The sequence below is a fragment of the Formica exsecta genome, unplaced genomic scaffold (assembly GCF_003651465.1).
Source record: "Formica exsecta isolate Colony F162 unplaced genomic scaffold, ASM365146v1 scaffold398, whole genome shotgun sequence".
In the NCBI taxonomy this organism is placed as follows: Eukaryota; Metazoa; Arthropoda; class Insecta; order Hymenoptera; family Formicidae; genus Formica; species Formica exsecta.
The window spans coordinates 33,931-39,564 of record NW_021851218.1 but is presented as its reverse complement, the minus strand read 5'-3'; the positions used below and the strand labels follow the sequence as shown (position 1 = coordinate 39,564).

Genomic DNA, 5,634 nt, shown 5'->3' with positions numbered 1-5,634 from the left:
TCACGTTTTGTGTAACCTGTATTATTTCCTCTGGTTGGATTTCTTAATATATTATCGTTGTTTTCTACCAAATCTGTTTCTACTGGGTAATCGTCATCGTGCAACAAACAGATGTTGTGCAAAACACAACATGCAATGATAAATTCGGGAATCAAATCTACACGTTCCATATCGAGTAATGACAATAAGCTTCTAAATCTTCCTTTTAGTAAGCCAAATGCACGTTCAATAACAATTCGAGCGGATGAATGGCAAAAATTGTAATTTTTTTGTTTACTTGTTAGATGCCCATTACCCCGATATGATGTCATTAAATGTTCATGAAGAGAGTAAGCTGAATCGCCTACTAAATGACTATTATTATGAAATTTTCCGGGATCTTCTAAATAATTATGAACTTCAGACAAACGAAATACACGTTGATCATGGACAGAACCAACGTGTCCAGCAAGACAATGGATAAATCGTCGTTCATGGTCACAAACGGCCTGTTAATAATAAATAAAGAATTATAATTAATTATATAACTACATTTAAAACAAACATTATAATTTAAATTACTTGTAATTGTATACTATGATGCCCTTTTCTATTAACGTAAGATTCAGGATAAACATGTGGTGCTTTTATATTAATGTGCGTGCCATCAATTGCTCCTATTATTCCAGGAAAAATACTAGCTGCAGTAAATCCCGTCATAACTTCTTGTACTCTATTGCCTTCTGGCCATGTAATAAATAGAGGAGATAATTTGGCAATTGCTTTTGACACTCTTCTTACAGCTCTAAATGAACTAGCTTTTCCGACATTGAATTTCTCACAAATAGATCTATAAATAATTAAACTATTAAGCAAATATAATTTAAATATTAAAAAAAAACACAGTATAGTTTATAAATTAAAAGAAAAATTTATTAAGTCTCATACTGATATGAATCTGGTGTAGCCATTTTCCATATGGCAATAAGAAATTGTTTTTTTGGTGATATTGTTTTACGTCCACTGCTTGATTTTAGTAATGAAGGTTTTATAATACTAGCACAACACAACGCGCGCTTCGCCCGCGCCATTTATTCTTTTTCATTAAACATTTTTAACGATATATACACAAAATCATATACTTCTTTAATTTTAAATAAACTATCCTTTTTTTACATTCGCTCTTCCATTCTCTCTCTCTCTATCTCTCTTTAAATAAAATAAAATATATAATATTAATAATGTTTAACAATATTTCTTAATAATATTTAACAATATATTTAATAATACTGAACAATATTATTACCTGATATTATATTTACTCCCCTACTTTTTTCCTTCTGTCTCTTTCTCTCTCTCTTCCTCTCTTTTGCTTATACTTCTTCTTCTTTAATTTTAAATAAACTATCCTTTTTTTACATTCGCTCTTCCATTCTCTCTCTCTCTATCTCTCTTTAAATAAAATAAAATATATAATATTAATAATGTTTAACAATATTTCTTAATAATATTAAACAATATATTTAAAAATACTGAATATTATTATCTGATATTATATTTACTCCCCTACTTTTTTCCTTCTGTCTCTTTCTCTCTCTCTTCCTCTCTTTTGCTTATACTTCTTCTTCTTTAATTTTAACTCTCTCTCTCTCTCTTTCTCTACTGCTAATTCTTCCTCTTCTTTAATTTTAAATAAACTATCCTTTTTGCCTTTGCTCTTTCTTTCTCTCTTTCTCTCTCCGTCTTAAAATTAAATAAAATAGATAATATTAATAATTTTATCTGGTTCTCTCTTCCCCCACTCTTTTGCTTATACTTTTTCTTCTTTTATTTTAACTCTTTCTCTCTCTCTCTCTCTTGCTTGTTCTTCCTCTTCTTTAATTTGAAATAAACTATCCTTTTTTTGCCTTCGCTCTTTCTTTCTCTTCATATTAATTAAATATATTTAACTTTGTTTTCTTTAACTCTATTTTCTTTAACTGTCAAACTGTCAAAAGACATAAACTGTAAAACTGTCAAACGACACGAGTGAAGCAAGCGTATATACAACAAGCTCGCTGCGCAACTCGACAACCAATAAGACACGCGGTAAAATGGCAACAATACGTGCGATACATATCGACTCAAAACGCTCATTTCACGCGTCTACATGACTTTTTTTATTATGGATGGATGTAAGATGTAATGAAATGTTGGTAAATATAGCAAATAAGGGACCCAGCCCCAATGACTTTGACCTTGACATATGTTGTCAAGGACATAATACTGAGTAACTTTTTCTTCTAATTTAATCGTCGCTCGTTGCTTATTAAAAAGTTATCCACAAAAAAAGTTTGAAATATACCAAAGTACATGCACGGACAGGAAGCACGATGCAGGAGCCAATAGTCTTCTTAATTTCTCGTTGAGATATATCATAAAATTTGAGTTGACTCGTAAACATCAATTGCTTTGAATGCATTTTTATTATGTCACGTCCGTCGCCCCCCCCCCTACCCTACCACGTATCTTTCTCTAATGTTTCTTCCTTATATTTTTCAATACGATTTGTGGATGGCCTCGGTCTCCATAAAGTGACTTTTACGGAAAACAGAATGCTATTTTAACCTCAAACCAAGTTTTTTAATTTAGAAAAAGTATTTCTTTATTATATCTTCTGTTATAATAAAAAATATATCCAAATTGCATTTTTTTGCGGATTCTTCTATTATAATAATTATTTATTGTGTTATAAAACAATAAAAATAAGTTTTCCGATTTTTAAAAATTTCAGAAATATTGGTTTATGTGGAACCCAGTCCACAAAAATTCTAGACCGATATTGGTTGATCCCCACTCTATTACTTTTCCAAGATTTCGCGTTTCGAAGTTTCAACTGTCATGGGACAGCATTAAAGCCCGTTTCTCACGATACGATTTTTCGTGCGAGTTTATTTGCGAGTAAGATTATATCATCGACATATAGAATGGACTGCTAATGACAGTGGAAGCGGTAACTGCACGAGTAGAGTGAGAGGCAGATAATACGAGGTCACTTCCGTCTCTTTCTAATAAAGCCTGATTGGATCAGCAGTACTGCTGATTTTTTGCCAACCAATCAGGCTTTATTAGAAAGAGACGGAAGTGACCTCATATTATCTGCCTCTCACTCTACTCGTGCGGTTACCCCTTCTACTGCCATCAGCAGTCCATTCTATATGTCGATGGATTATATAAAGGCCATTGCACGTGAAAAATTTTTAGTCGTAACTGTAAAGCCCGTATCAGACTATGCATTGAGATTGAAATTTGACCAATCAGGACAAGGAAATTTTAGTTTCTTTTATTCTGATTGGTCAAATTTCAATCTTCAATATGTAGTCTGATATGGGCTTAAGGCCGTAAGCAAATCAACCAATCACAGTTACACATTCTTATTACGTTGTTAGAATGCTTGATTGTAATTAGTCGATTTGTTTACGGTCTTACGATTACAACTAAAACTTTTTCACGTGCAATGGCCTTAAAGGAAAGTTAAGTCATATATTGATACTATGTATACCATTGAGCAACCCATGATGCATTGCGAAAAACCGCGAAAGCCAATAACAGTCTACCTTATTTAGCATCTCTTTTCAATAACGACTGCGTATACATCGATTGCATTATGGGTTGCAAAGGCTCGTGACTTAATCTTCCTTTATATAATCTTATTTGCAAGAAGCCCTGCCAGCCACCGTGCAGGCTATGCAACGAGAAAAGTTGTTTGCTGCGAGTAACACTGCGTGCAGCGCTGACGGTTTTACGTAATAGAACAAGTGCTATCTTCTCTGCGTATTTTGCTGTTAGGTACTGTAAGCAGCCAATGAGAACTAGCGACTAGATCACGTGATAAAGTTGACGTGATCTTGTTGTTTTTTTTGCGGTTGTCATTGTGCGCCATTTTTTCGTTCAAAGTCTTCTTTGTCGTGTTTCATGATGCTTTCTTTCCACTTCTAAAATTAATAAAAGAAAAAATACTCCTAAACTTTTCCGGCGGACAGCGTCCATTTAACAATTTTTTTTTGAAAAGCAGCACACAAATTATTGTCAGTTCCATCCGCTAAGCTAGCTTTGCACCTTGCTCCGTATGAAGCGAAAACCTGCAGCGCACCCAGTTTAGCTTTACACAATGTAGAGCGCAGGGCAGCACGCAGCAAATCACGCATGCTATCCAACACGAAACGTGGGAAACGGGCTTGAGAGAAATATATGAGCGTGTGTATGTGTGTGCGCGCGCGCAATTGACACGTTTGTTTGTATTCAATACAAACAACAATAATTAATAACTCGTATTATTATTGTTATTCGTATTGTACAAATATAAACGAGTATTAATTATTTTATTATTGTAATTATTTATACTATTGGGCAACTTTGCATATAAAATTATATTTTTAATATGTACGCACTAATGTGCATCCAACTAAATTTACTATAAATTAAAAGTATATTTGATATTGTTTGATACATTTAATATTTTTGTTCCAAAAATAATAAAAAAGGAAACAATTTACTGCAGCTATTTTCTATATTGTATTCAAAAAAATTTATTTCGTATATAGCTAATAATAAATCACGCATAGCTAATAATAAAAATATATTAATAAATCCATAAATTCTCGTATTTCTGATTTACAAATAATTGGGTATAGCACGAACATGCACCAAATGATGATTATACTGGCGGCATCGAAAAATGAGTGTAGCATATAGTTCCGACTAAAATGGGTGTCGTGTACGAAGTATGAAAAGCATTTTACAAAAACATAGGCATGGCTAGAGTCCCTAGAAGTAAGAGTCTGGCCAATGTTCTAGTTTGATACAAAATGGCGTACTGTATATGCACTTACTACTACATCTGTACTTACTACTACATGTACTCGGCATAACGCATGTATATGTATGCATAAATTATTGGCTGATTTTTTAAAACGTTATCACTGATTGGTGCCGCCATTTCGTATCAAGCCAATAAAAAATTGGACGACATTGGCCAGACTCTTACTTCTAGGGACTCTAGGCATGGTCGTTCTCAAGCTTTTCTCTGCCGCAATGTTATTTTTAGAGACGCTTTTTCGTGCATGCGCAGCATAATAATGATGAAATCCAGCGGTGATAATATATATACATACATGTGACAAATGGGCACGAAAATTTTGGAGGCCTCTAGAGTAAAAAGGTTAAGGGCCGTACACACCCCGATCAAAAATTTTGGTTAATTAAATCGGTGATTATCTTACAAGGCAAAAACAGAATTTTAAAATTTGTATTATATTATATACGAGAATTATATCGTTAGAAATTTTTATGTTGATTGCCCTGTAAATTAATCAACGATTAAATTAATTGGAGTTTGGTCGAAATAGCCTATGAATAGCCATGTTTTTCAATACTTTTCTTTTTTTCAGCTTTTTTTTATATTAATATTTTACAAAAATTAATGTTCTATAATTATATTTGTACGTGTATATTTGGGAAAATACAAAAAATCCGATTCAGTTTTACAAATAAACAATTAAGTAATCTGTTTATAAATAACAAATAATGCCAGAAATTTTCTTAGCAGTGCATATCATTTTTTTTTTTTATTAATTTGTAAAACATTTTAAATTGTTTTTAAAAATATTTGATCGG

At 32.4% G+C, this 5,634-nt stretch overlaps 1 pseudogene; it reads right to left on the bottom strand.

Moving 5' to 3' along the window:
• Positions 1-81: 81 nt before the first annotated feature.
• Positions 82-1,105, bottom strand: LOC115239854 (annotated as a pseudogene).
• Positions 1,106-5,634: the final 4,529 nt, after the last annotated feature.